Genomic DNA, 14,557 nt, shown 5'->3' with positions numbered 1-14,557 from the left:
TGTAAACAGGCTTGCTGTTCAAGAAGAGAATGCCATGGTCGCCAGAGTCCACCTAAGTGACATGAGGCAAGATAGAGATCAGGCAATTCGCAATTTTGGGGCTCTCCTCTGTGGTCAGGCTAGCGTTTGCAAGTTCACCATAGCCTGCCCATCCTGTAGCAATGACGTGCCTTACACCAACAATATCCTCAGAGATGTCCTCATCAAAGGTCTGGCCGACAATGAAATACAACTCGACCCCCTGGGTGGCACAAACCAGGATATGTCTCTAGAGGAAGTATTCCAGATCGTCAAGGCTAAAGAGGCAGGAAAAAGGTCAGCCGGGCATCTCCTGCAAACCCAAGGCATCAAGGCTGCCCGCAGCCAATATTGCAAGACAAAACAAGACGAAGTAAGGCACAATGCAGGCGGAGCAGACCCACAGAAGAACAAACATGAGACCTGCTTATATGGCGGCCAGTGCGGGCATGGAAAGAATGCCCCTAAAAAAATCAGAGAAGCCGAGTGTCCAGCTTATGGCGAATCTTGTGGCTACTGTGGTAAACCCAACCACCGTGCAATTGTTTGCCGCATAAAAGACAAACAACAACCTCCCTGGACGTACCCCGCCCCCGGACGAAGGGGAGAGCCCCGTATTTGACTCACTGTGCAATACGACAAACTTTACCCCACAGCCAACCCAGAACACAGATGCCACACAGCTAGATCACCACCTGTACCATAGCCTGAGCGAACGCTGGGTCTGAAACCCTGCCCAACCCCAACCATTTCTAGCCATGACGACCTCTGCCTACCCAGACGACTACGGAGCCTTGGGGTTTAAACCAGTAATCTCCCAGGCCCACACGGCAAAGCTCACGACTATGGCTGACACCGGCTGTCAGAGTTGTCTTGTTGGAATGAAGGTGATGCATCTCCTTGGCTTACACAAGAGCAATCTGATCACCGTCACACTGCGCATGCACGCTGCCAACAACAATGGAATTAAGATCCATGGTGCCCTTGTCCTCCGATTTTCTGGTCAATCCCACTCAGGAAAGATCCTACAAACACGTCAAATTGTATATGTAACCAGCAACACACACAAGCTGTTCCTAAGCCACAAGGCCTGCACCGTCCTAGGCATGATCACCAAGAACTTCCCCTCTATTGGGGAAATGACAAAGGAGGACAAAGCCATGGGCCTCACTCAATATGCCACCATGATAGCTGTGCCTCTGCAGCATCCCAAACATGCACCCTAGGGCTGCCCACGACAGAGCAAGCCCCTTCTCCAACCCACCAAGCTGCCATTCCCAGCAACAGAAGACAACAGAGAGCCAGGGGAGGGTTCCAGGGATTTCAGAACTCCCCTTTTGAGCTATGACGATGTTTGTAATTTCACTTCTGAAGAACAAGAAACAAAAATTAATCTGAAAAGGCATCACATGCTATATTGAGGGTTACAAGAGGTTACAATTAAAAAAAAGATGGGTATAAATTGGACAGATCGTACGACCCTCCTTCAACAGAGCGACAAACACTCTCAAAGAACACCACAAGAAGGAGTACCACATCACTGAGTGAGTGAAGGTAGAGAATTTCATCAAAATCATCTTCGTCTTGGTCCATAAACATGCAAAAAAAAAAGAACTTGGCCAATATCCCACCATCTTGACTTCTTTGGGCCAATAACCCATATATATTTTCCTGAAACAATTTTTGAAATTTGTTTTTTTCGCTATGATTTAGTTCTGTCTTACATAGATATGGAGGTTTTATGAATCCACTTTTTAGTTCCAAAGATGAGTGTAAAGACAATTGGATTCGAAACTGGTAATGCAATATAGCAAAACAAAGCCGTATCTGCATATCGGATGTGTTTATAAGCATGTGCTCTGTAATGAGAAATAAGAGAAATATAAACTGCATTTCTTTGCAAAATATACAAACCTTCCTCTATCCATTTATTTTTGTGCACTGAAATTTGAAAATTGTCACTGAGCATGTGAGACAATTTATGCTTTTGTATAATCATAGTGAGTCAGCTTCAGTTTTATTTGCACGTGCAAGTGAAAATTTTGCTCAAATCGAATCAGGATGCAACTTTTTTGCTTTGCCTGCAAACATTTGGTTATTTAGTAGGTCACACACAAATAAACTTGATAAAATGTGTTCCTGCATGGTATTCCGGTTCTCTACCAACTGAGCTAACTAGTCGGCAGTTTTTTATTTAATACATATTTCTTTATTTTTATGCTAGACGTGTCAGTGGATTGTTATTCTGCTGTGGAGTCAACAGACAGCTTGGAAGACTTACGTGTAAGTCAATCTTGCATTCAGTGATGGTTCAGCCAAAGCTACAGTGTACAAATGCACTTAAGTTAACAAATCCAAGGTCAAGTTTGTCGTTCTGATTTTTTTTAGTTTACCTCTGGTTACAGTTTGGTAATGTAACTTATTGTGATTGGCTGCTGATGTTTGACTAGAGTATACTTCATTTTAGCTCATCAAGTCGAAGCAAAAACAGTTACAACATTTGTATGTGGTATTAAAAGGCACTTACATAATTTATTATTGAAGCTACAGTATGAATTGAAAATGATGCAAACTTAACTCAACAGATTTACAGCTCACTAACAAAAACAAGGAATTTGAAAAAAGCAGAGAATAGGGCTAATGAGGCTAAGCTGATATTGTCAACAGCCCTTGCTATTAATTTTGAATGTAGATGAATAATCATTTAAGCAATTAAAGTTTGGCAAGAATTGCTTGAACAGTTTCAGAAAAAAATAAAACAAGTGATAACATTTACCAACCAAAAATTAGAGTCTGGCAACCCAAACTTTTTTGGTTAGTTTCCAGTTGGCCTCTTAAGAAGAAAGTTAATTTTTGACCCTGGCCCAAGTTAAAAAGTAAGGAGACATATTTGGGCGATAAATTATAGGTTGTTTGACTGGCTAATTTATTTATATGAAATATTTCTCTTCCCAGGGAGAAACTGATGACGAGGCAGAATTCCAGTTTCAAAACCTAATGACTTCCTCTGATGAGGATCCTGCTGCTGATGAGAATGAGTCTACACCATCCAATAAATCATCTTTATTGAGCACTTCAGTCATCAAACTTATAATTATATTGATTATGACTTTCACAACTTGCCAGATGTGCTGCAGTGACCACTTAGTTTTCTTTTTTGAAAAGACTGCTGCACCTTTCTCAAGATTACTTCATTGCACTACCCTCAAACTAATATCAGACCTGCTTCCTGAGTCACTTTATATGATAAGGAACTTCTTTGGAGTAAATAAGGATGACTTCGAAAAGGTCAATGTTTGTCCAACGTGCAGTTCGTGTTACAGCCCTGAGGAATGTGTACGTACTAGGCAAATGATATCAATAAGGGCAAGCATTACAGTTTTGTGGAGTTTCCAAACCGTTCACAATTAGGGCTCAGAGAAAACCTTGTGGTGCATCTCTATTTAAAGCTACAAGTTCAAAACAAGGAGAGCTGATTTTAAAGGCAAAGAGGGTTTTCTGCTACCGTTCAGTGAGGAAAACCTTTCAAGAGCTCCTTAAACGGCCTGGTTTTGCTGATAAATGTGAGTTGTATAAAAAGCACCCTAGAGATCCCAACCTTCTTGGGGATGTTTATGATGAAAGAGTCTGGAAAATTTCAAGGATGGAAAAAGAGAGCCTTTCTTTAACGCCCCTAACACTTTTGGATGTATGTTAAATCTTGATAGGTTTTAGCCATACAAGGATTCTGTATAGAGTGTTGGGGTGATTTATTTAAGTTTTATGAACTTGCCACCACATGAAAGCAATAAAGAAGAAAGCATTGCAGTTGCATGTTGCGATTATTCCTGGACCACAGGAACCAAGCCGAGATGTAAATCCATTTTTGGACCCTCTGATGAATGAGATATTTGACTGCTGACATGGTGTTTGGTTGGATTGTTCCTCAACTGGACCCGACTTTTGTCAGCTTGCTGTACTTTCTGTTACTTGTGACATTACTGCATCTTGCAGGAATCTTGCTGGGCAGACTTTGTGGCTTGTACGATTTTCATCTTTGATTTACCTTCTATATTTTGATTTTACTTCTGTTCTCATTGATCCTATGCACAACTTGATGCTGGGCACAACAAGAAAAATGCTTAAGGTGTGGAAAGAGTTTAACTTGCTGGATGAAAAATGGTAATGGTAATGGTATTTATATACCGGATTTTCTATATGCATATACATGTGTTCAAATGCGGTTTACGTTGCTACTAAGACTTTAAAGTGCTTCAAAAAGGAGTAAACAAGCTCAAAGTTGCTTCTAGTATTGGAAGAATACCGTCAAAGCTTGCATCCAGCTTTAAGGGCTTTACGACTGACCAGTTTAAGAACTGGGCATTGGTATTTACAACCTTTGCTCTAAAGGATGTTCTACCAGATAGACATCTCCAATGCTGGAGATTATTTGTGAAAGCTTGTCGCATACTGTGTTCAACAGTAATTGACACTTCTGAAGTAAAACTTGCAGACTTCTATGGTCCATCTGTTGTAACGCCAAACATGCATCTTCATTGCCATTTATGTGAATGTGTTCTTGATTTTGGTCCTGTGTATGGCTTCTGGTGTTCTGCTTCTGTGTCATCTGAACGTTACAATGGCATTTTGAGTGCTGTGCATGTGAACAAACACCAGATTGAAGTACAACTTATGCGAAAATTCATGGAGTGACAGCAAGTAAGGAGCATGTTTTGGCCAAGTGAATTTGCTGGATTTAAAGACATGTTAGTGTCTGCAGACAGAGGCTCATTGGTAATGACAAAGAAGAAGGCACTAACTCCTGACCAATACAGATAAAGTATTTTGCTTAAAGCTAGGACTGGGATGGACCTTGTTCATTTGTCATTCATTGAAAACAGTTTCATTCTACAAGCCTTTTTACAAGTAAACAATCGAACAACCATATTTCCCCTGCCCCCTCCCCCCGACTCAATGTTGTTTGGTGGGTCACAAACAGTTTCCCAGCAATCAGCACTTCCCAAATCAACACTCTATAGGGGGACAGGGAAGGGAGAAGTAACTTGTAGAAATTCGAGAGGAGGAATAGTGAATAATTGTTTTTTTGTGAGGCAGCGTTCAGATTTCTTAACGAAATTTGTCCATGATTGTAGTAGTTTCCCCAGTAAATGAAATTTATGTGAGTGATGAGGAAGTTAGATCCTTGACAGAAATGTACACTTTTCTGCATAAAAAAGATCTTATTGTTTGGCATAATGGAAGAAACCGTCAAGTTGCAAAACGGCCACTATCAAATAGCTCTACCATGGAAAACTTATCTTGTCACCTTGAAAACAACAAATCCTTAGCAGAGAACTGACTGAGAACACTGCGAAAACGACTTTTATGATTACCTGTGGTGCTAGAAAAGTACAAGGAATTCATGAATGATCTCATTAGTAAGGACCATACCAGGAATGTCGGAAGTCAGGAGCCTGGTCCATCAGGAACTCACTGGTACCTTCCTCATTACCCAGTATTCAACCCACAGAAACCTGGTTAAATCAGAATAGTGTTCGACTGTTCAGCCAAGCACCGCGACACTTTGCTCAACGACCAGCTTCTACAGGGGCCAGACCTGACCAACGCTCTGGTCGGTGTGCTGTCCAGATTCAGAGGGCATCATTTCATGCTTATGTCCGATGTCGAAGCCATGTTCCATCAGGTGCGCGTCCGCCCGAGCGATTGTGATGTGTTAAGGTTCCTATGGTGGCCTGGCGGAGACCTTGAAAGTCAACAGGATGAGTACCAGATGCAAGTACACCTATTAGGAGGAGCATCTTCCCCAAGTTGTGCAAACTTTGCACTAAAGAAATCGTCGGAAGACAACAAAGCGGACTTCGACCCTGAAACGGTTGAAACCGTCAAACGAAACTTCTACGTTGACGACTGTTTGAAATCAGTTGCTTCAGACAATGCTGCTATTCAACTAGCAGGACAGGTACGCTTTACAACTTCACGCCGATTTAAGAGTGTCATTGAGAAATGGGTGACTGCTGGATTTTGTTGCGTGAAAGCTCCCTTTATTCCTTTGGGCATTCACTTCGGCAGCCGCGAAGAATGATGCAAATTAGCTCGTTTTTACTCGGTTGAGAAAAGGTGAGAACTTGGCAGGAAGACCCTGAAGCGAATTCAGAAGACAGGAACAATAGCCTAATTCAGCAGCCTTGAGCCACGAAGTTGCGAGAGTATTCCTTTGTTCTTGATATTTTTAGGAACTCTGTGGAATCACTGCAGACATTTGATGGTTTTGACTTCTTCGCAAAATATTTTAAGCTGTTATTTATAAAAATGAACGAAAAGTCTTTTAGTCTTTTGAGAGCTTTAAAAAGAGATCTCAAACGTGGTGTTTTGATCACTATAAGCTGATTTTCGATATTTTTTGTCAAGCGGTGCTTAGAACAGCAAAGTTATTATGCTTAATTAAATTTGTGAAAGGCAGGATCATCTTCCCGATGTGTGTACTGTATTGAAATCAAATAGCGTCTGTTTAATGAAACTTTTTTCACAAAAAAGCTAAAACACTGATTTGTATTCCCTAAAGAAAGCGTGAAAAGGAGAAGCTGTGAAAAGAGTTGTAATCGTAATTCACTGTAAGCAAACCGGCATTTGATGTTGGGCGCTTTGTTTGTTACGAGTGAAGACGCGGTCGATAATAATTAAGTTAATGTCTCTAAAATACTTGCTCCTAGCAAAGAGATTCCAAAAATATCAAACCAAAAGAGCAATACGAAAAGAAAACAGGGAACCTCAGCGTGGAAGTCGCATTCTGATAATAGTTAATGATGCATTGGCAAACAATAACATTAGCTCTTTGGCCGCGATGTACCATGCGCTCTTTTTGACCTTATTTACATTTTATATACAGTGATTGTCTAAGTAATTGAGAAGCAAAACAAACTTCTTTTGCAAGCAGGTTTCAAGCTCACGAAATGGCTCTCAAATTCAAGAAAGTTTATGTACTCTGTGCCAGAGTGCAAAGGAGCAGCGCTGGTCAAGAATTTAGACCTCGATCAGCTACTTGTGGAGAGAGCACTTGGCGTTCAGTGAAACGTATCTTCAGACAAGTTTGGGTTTAGAATCATCATTAAAGACAGACCAGCGACCAAAAAAGGCATTCTGTCCATCGTCAGCTCCGTCTACAACCCTCCTGGGTCTTGGTTCTCCTTTCTTACTACATGCAAAACTGATTTTGCAAGACCTGTGCCGCAATAAGCTTGGAAGGGACAAGAAAATTCCAGCTAAGTACATGCATCGCTGGCAAGCTTGGCTGCAAGAGCTTTCCAAGCTTAAGCAACTTGTAATAGACTGATGCTTCAAGTCAGCTGACTTTGGAGAGATTTCCTGAAGCCAGCTACATCACTTTTCCGATGCATCACAGCAGGGGTACGGAGAAGTCACCTAGTGGAGGATCACTGATCACCATGGCAACATGAAATGTTCTTTCATCATGGGGAAATCAAGACTTGCACCACTCAAACCTGTCACAATCCCGCGAATGGAATTATCGGCAGCTGTCATATAAGCAAGGCTGGATTACATATCCTGAAAAGAGTTAAGCCTACCAATCGATCAATCATTCTCTTGGACTGACAGCACTTGTGTCCTGCGCTACATCGAGAACCAAGACAAGCAGTTTCAAACCATCGTTGCAAACCAAGTCGCTACTAATCATGACGCATCTACACCATCACAATGGCATTATGGTGACACCCATTCCAATCCAGTGGACGACGCATCAAGAAGCGTGTCAGCAGTCTCTCTCCAATGCTGGATACATCGTCCAGAGTTCATATTTCAGCCAAGTGAGGCATGGCCCCTGAGACCAGCCGACATGAGTAATAACGTTCCCAATGACGATTCACAAGTGAAGAAAGATTCAACAGTGCACATGACCAAAGTTTCTGCACCAGACCTCATGCAAATCATAGAGCGATTCTCATCCTGGGATGATCTGAAGAGAACAGTGGCTTGGTTACTTCGATACAAGTCAACTCTCCATCGCTTCAACAAGAAACGGAGGGCACAAGAAACTGTCCTTATAAAAACAACCAGTAAGATCGTCCCCATCACTGTGGCATATCTCAATATCTCATCGTGTTGGAGGTCGTCTACAGCAACCACCCATCAACAAAAACACAATGAACCCAGTTATCTTGCTAAAGAAACACCATGTGGTCACCATGTGGTCACCATGTGGTCGATGCAAGATCGACTGTGAGAAACATTCTTAGCAAGTGTTTCAGCTGCTGCAAACGCCAATCACCCACGAAAGTCATCTCCCTTTGAATTTCGTTTCACTGGGGAGGAAACTAAGACATTTTGTGATGGCTTTATGTATCTTGTTGAAGCTCAAATTGAGCAGGGAAATATTGACCAAGCCAAGAGCTTTTTTGTATTGTCTCTTGGGAGAGTGGGTCTTCACCTAAGGAACGGCTTGCCCTTTGCTAGTAGAGTCTCCAATATTAGCTCCATTCAGACAATATTTTAATTTGACATCATTATTTCACTCTGCAAATCTCAGTGTTTGGGCAATGGGCTACTGCGTACCCTTTCATACTAAACAGCTTTTTGAAGATCTTGGTGTGGGTTTAGGAATCAGTTCTATACCGGGAAGAGAGTCGAAACACCAACAACTTGCTTCGTTTGCCAGTTTTTCCCATGTAAAACACAGATGGGCTAAAGTGTTTAGGCATGAGCATATGTCAACATTTGGATAAGGCAAAAGAATCCATTTCATGATACCTACCAGAAATGTAAAGACAGGTATGTTCCAAAGCGGTGCAGCACTGCAGGATATTGTTCATGAGGTATGTCTTTAAGCACTGCAGAAGCATGCATGTACTGCTCATGTAAAATTTCAAAAGAATTTATTACTTGTGGTTTAGCAGAGAAAATAACAGTAAAGATGAAAAAAATTCTTGCTGAAGCTCAAAAATGAAAGGCTTCTATGAAGCTCGGCTGGATAACATCATATTGAGGGTGTTCAAAGGTGGAGGCTAGAGAATTAAATATTGAGATAATAAGAGGCTTTTCTGAAGAGAGCTCATTTGTAACAAAAGCGTAAATGTTATAGTGTTTAAGGTTATGTTGTTCTTGTTAGTTTCATTAAAATTACACTTCACAGAGACCTTAAGTGCTATGATTTTGTGTGATACATACCGCTAAAAGAACAGTTACATCTCTTTTGACAATAAATCTAAATTGGCCATTGCAATAGACCGCTTTCAATATATTAGAATTTAGCTTGGCAGTGAGGCTTAGAAGACACAAACAAAAGAAAATTGTGTGGCAATATTTATTCATTTCTGTTGTTTGTGTCCTCTAGTCCTGAATTTTAATATATTGAAAGTGGTCTATTATAATAAAATAATAATTTCTCAACTTGTATGCTATTCATGGGATAAATTTTGAAAACTGAAGCAGGAGAGTATTTCATCTTCATGTGCTCTTCCATAAAGATCCATATCTCTGTAATGGAAGGTCTTGGAGTGGATTGGTCTTGGATTGGACCTGTTTGACATGGCGGCGTGTGGTTCAACTCCACGCATCTCCCTCTGATTTCCCGTTTCTCAGCCTTCTTCGAACTTGCTTTGAGTTGAGAGCAACTCCCTATGGAAGAGATCCAAAAGAAATATGTTCTCCATGCGTTAAAAGTATGAACAAACAAACAGAAAGCACTAAAATTTGAAGATATTGATTAGGACGTCTATCGGCCCTCAGCACGCTGCGCCCCCTTCATCACTTTGGAAGAGCGAATCTTCCACTGGATAAGGACATTCCAATTCTGCTATTATGAAACACTGAAGGATAACGATGAGTACCTGGTACAATGGATTGACCGTCCAGGCTACGATGATGGCTCCACGTTTCAGGAGATTGAAATCAAGATTTACAAAGTCGATATCAATGAAGCAGCACCGTCACCCGATCTGTCGCAACCTACTGCAGACGATAACAATGACCCCTGCATTCAGCAACAGCTATTGATCACCATTCACCTCTATCTAACCACTGGCGTAATAATATTTCAAGGATGTGCGTTCAAATTCTGGGCTGAATGCCCTTGGCTCTCTACCGTGCAAGAAAACCAAACCAAAAGTGAAGAAAGCAAACCAAACGAATGAAGGTAACAATCAGGATCCATGGAACGCAACTACTTCAGCCTCTTTTGGACTCAATGTGTGGCCTTTCCGTAAGAGAAAGTCACACGTTTGCTCAAATGAAATCAGTTGTCAGTAACCTTGAAGTCCAGATAACAGAAATAAACTCCCTCTTAAAATCACAACCAGATGAAATCGTCTTTGACAATAAGATCTCCGATGTACAAGACAAGAAAACGCAATTCGACAACCTTGATCTGATGTTATCCAGCCGATCATCATAGACGACAGCCTCAATCTAGTGATAGCATAAATTCAGGCCAAAAATCCCCCGTGCGAAGAACAATTTATTTCAAGCAAATGCTATTCTGCTATTAACCTCCCTCATAGAACTGGTTTTGTCCTCTTTTGTTTATATTTGAGCCATTCTCTTTCAAGCAATCAAATAGCGGGGAGTGCGCATGTACCGGGTGGAGCTCAAGATAACTTGAACTCCAATGTTGATAACAACGAGAAAGCATTTACTAGAACTCCAACAGACCAGTCCTTCTTTCTTGATATATACATTTAATGGCTTGATGGAATACGTAAAAACTGAGAAGAGAATTATAATTAAAGCTTGATTACAATACATTCACATGAAAGATTAATTAATCACTCGTGCGGCGAATCTTTGTTACGAAATAGGTGCTTGAAATGTAACAAAATAGACTACGAATCACTACGGATGCAAGATAGACAAATGCTGTGAAAAGACAGGGATTAACAAAGTCTAATTTCCTGACATGGACAGGTCTAAGACAATCAATTCCACAAAACTTACGCACATCAACTTCGCCTAATTTTAAGGTGGTTCTTAATTTGGAAACGTTTCAATGCCGCAATTATTACAGCTATTTGATAAAACATGTATATGAAAGGCCTAGGAAATGGGCGAGGTTGGGTGTAGATTTTTATTTGGGAGATGACCAAATTTCTGTCGTCTACCTGCTGTCGATAAGAGTTGCAAATGAACCTTACATAAGCTCCTTTCAATATAAGGTTTTAAATTCTATTTTGTACACAAATGATATACTTTATAAAATAGACTACGTTTCAGCCCCCAACTGCTGCTTTTGCCATGAGATACTCGAAACTCTAAGTCATATCTTATTTAGTTGCTCTTTTTCAAACTCCTTTTGGAATGAGGTTAGTGCTAACATTTTAAATAAGCTTTGTGGGGGCATATGTCTGTCGTTGCGTCAAGTTGTTATAGGATTTCTAAAGGAGGAGATGGATCTGGTTAATTATATAATTACTCTAGGTAAAAACTTCCTGTGGACCTGTAGGTGTAAGAACATAAAACCTTCTTCCATCCACTTTAAGAGAATCTTACTTGAGAAATACGAAAAGGAAAAATATATAGCTTTTAAGTCAAACAAAATGAATATGTTCAACAAAAAATGGAAACCATTTGAGGAACTTATTTTATTTTAGGCAGTTAAGTTTTTCCATCCTTATTGTGTAATATTAACTTAACGACCAATTATGTAATTGTACTTTTCGGTGTCAAGCCAAGAATTTTAATCTATCAATGTTATGTTAATCAAATAATATATATATTGTATTACTTATAATTGAGAAATGTTCAGGACTAAATTATAATATCTGAGGTATTTTGAGTGTTAATAAAGTTGTTAAAAAAAAAAGATACACACAAAACGTCATCATACCTCTTTCTCCTCTCCTGTACCTTAAATAGACGCTTTGATTCATTCACTATTTCTAAAAATGTGTCTGCCTATTTCGAAAACGACCGGAAAACTGAACTGCAACACAATCCTATCTTCTGAACTCACAAAACGGAAATTACACAACAACCAAGCTAATCATTAACAGCGCATAAATTTTCCACTTGTACACAAGTACATGTGTTGAAACGCAAACAGCTTGCACGAGTGAATCAAAATGGCGTCATGTTATGATAGTATTGAGATCACTCAGGCCAAATACAGTGAACTTTTTGGAAATTCTGACACTGAACTTGAAAGAGATGTAGAAGTAGTGTCAGATATTGATTTTGACGGCTTAGGAAATGAAAACAGTGAAAGTGAGAACGTTGAAAGCGACTGCGAAAATGTGCGAGAAGACGAGGCGCCGCTTGAATGAACAAACATTCTCAGGCGCATCGCTATTGATGATTTCGCTTCCCTGACGGGAATCATGTTCGAGCTTGGAAATGATGCTCAACAAATTGACATTTTCATTAAGTTTTTTGGAGAGAAGATCGTGGCCTAAATTGTTACCGAAACAAACCAGTACGGCCGCAGTTGGCAGAGCAAGTTGAGAAACTTGCGAAATGGATCGATGTGACAATTCCCGAAATGAAAGCTTACTTCATAGTAAGCATCTTAATGGGGATCAATTCCCTCCTTCATTGTCAGATTACTGGTCCAGTGATCCCTACATTGGAAATGAAGGAATAAAGAAAGCGATGACAAAGAATTACTTTGAAGAAAATACTCATTTTATTCACTTCAACGATTCCTCCGTTGAACCACCGCATGGCGATGATTTACATGATTGCCTTTACAAAGTGAGGCCAATTTTAACTGCTTTCAATCAGAAAATGTTGGAACTTTACAACCCAACGAAAAACATTTCTGTGGATAAATGATCACATTCAAAGGCAGATTGTCATTCCGGCAATACATGCCAGCAAAGCCCACTAAGTACGGCATAAAGGTTTGGCTGGGAGCAGACGCATGGAATGGCTTTGTTTTGAACCATAAAGTCTACCTCAGCAAGGAAACAAATGCCGCTCCTCGAAATGGACTTGGCTACGAAGTAGTCATGGATATCAGCCGCCCTTTCTTAAAAAAAAATCATCATGTGTACTTCGACAATTTTTTCTCTTCGCCAAAACTTTTGGATAATTTGATGGCAGAGAAAAACTTGCACTTGTTCGACAGTGCATGTCAACCAGAAGGGATTGCCGCCATGTTCTTCTCGGAAACTAAAGAAGGGGGGAAAAGGTTGTTGCCCAGAAAGGCAACCTGGTTTTCACAAAGTGGCATGACAACTGAGATGTTAGCAACTGCCACCCGCTAGATACGCCAATGTTCTTGAGAGGCGAACCCGAAGAGGTGGAGAGCATGTTTGTGTTGAGAAGACCAAACCTATTGCTTTGTATGACGAGCACATGGGGGGAGTTGATTGTTCTCATCAACTCCGTTCTTACTACAACACTTGTCGACCCTCTAGGAAGTGGTATCGGTACATTTTCTGGTTTATTTTTGAAGTAGTTCTTGGAAATGCTTTTATCATTGACAACGAAAATGTCAATCGTCCAGGGCGCAGAACAGTGCGAGAGTTTCGTTTGCATTTGGCCAAACAACCAATGTGTGCCTTTTCTAGTCGCCCAGAAAGCCGAAAGCCAATGCTGAAAGCAGCTTTTAAAGAACCTTGCGTCAGCCCAGACAATGCTGTCAGACATTTTATTTCTAGAAGGGAGGGAAATACGGGCAAAAGACAGTGTGTGCAGCGCAAACGGGATGGACAAAAAACTGAATGCAACCGCGCGAAAGAAACAATTTACGAATGTACACAGTGTGGCGTTGCCTTGTGCAAACATCCCTGTTTTATCTACCTTATGTATGAACAAGAGTCAAACCAGCCATTGTTATTAGGCTTTCCAAATCTGTGAGTTTTAATCCCTTTTCTGCTCTACAAATCTAATGAGCATGTATGTTTTGATTTTGTGTATGGTGTTCACAGGGTTTTCCCGAAGAGGCCAGGAAATAAGAGAAGTTCACATTTGGGTGGGACAAGTAAGCAAAGAGTTAAAAAACACTCTAAAGTACCTCCATGGCAATTTGAATTCTTTCATACCAAGTAGAATTCAGTCTACATAATGGAGCTATGTTAGCTAAATACAAGAAAAATGATAATCTGAGCCACTGAAACAGCGTTCAATGGCATTGTTCACATTACTGAGGTAGATTGTAATAAAACACTGCACCCAGAATAATCAATAATCTTAATACATAATTACACTATTTGTAATATACCTCTGCTGATTTTTTCTTGTTCTGGTATGCAGTACCTTGGTTAGAATCAAGGTTGTACAATGATTGTTGTAAGGATAGAACCTCCATGTGTTAACTTGCTGTATGCATGATAATTTTAGTTGTGGCATTATTTATTTAAAACCAAAACAAAAATTAAACATGTGTAATTATAATATTTGAATGCAACGTACTCGAAGGAATTAACTAGCCAACTTTCCTACCCAAGAAGCGCACCAAATCCATAATAAAATCCAGTCATTAAAGTTCCTGGAAACAGTCCTTAGTTGTTTGGGGGAGTGGGGACTGGGACCTAAAATACCTCTTTACTGTATATGTACAGAAAATTAAATCAACAAAACTGATTAAAGA

General features: G+C 40.3%; 1 pseudogene; it reads left to right on the top strand.

Moving 5' to 3' along the window:
- Window positions 1–1,784: 1,784 nt before the first annotated feature.
- On the top strand, window positions 1,785–6,100 carry LOC146489662 (uncharacterized; annotated as a pseudogene).
- Window positions 6,101–14,557: the final 8,457 nt, after the last annotated feature.

The sequence above is a fragment of the Pavona decussata genome, unplaced genomic scaffold, assembly GCF_977016875.1.
Source record: "Pavona decussata unplaced genomic scaffold, jaPavDecu1.1 SCAFFOLD_4, whole genome shotgun sequence".
NCBI lineage: Eukaryota > Metazoa > Cnidaria > Anthozoa > Scleractinia > Agariciidae > Pavona > Pavona decussata.
The sequence above is the reverse complement of the archived record's forward strand: the minus strand, read 5'-3'. Positions and strand labels throughout refer to the sequence as shown.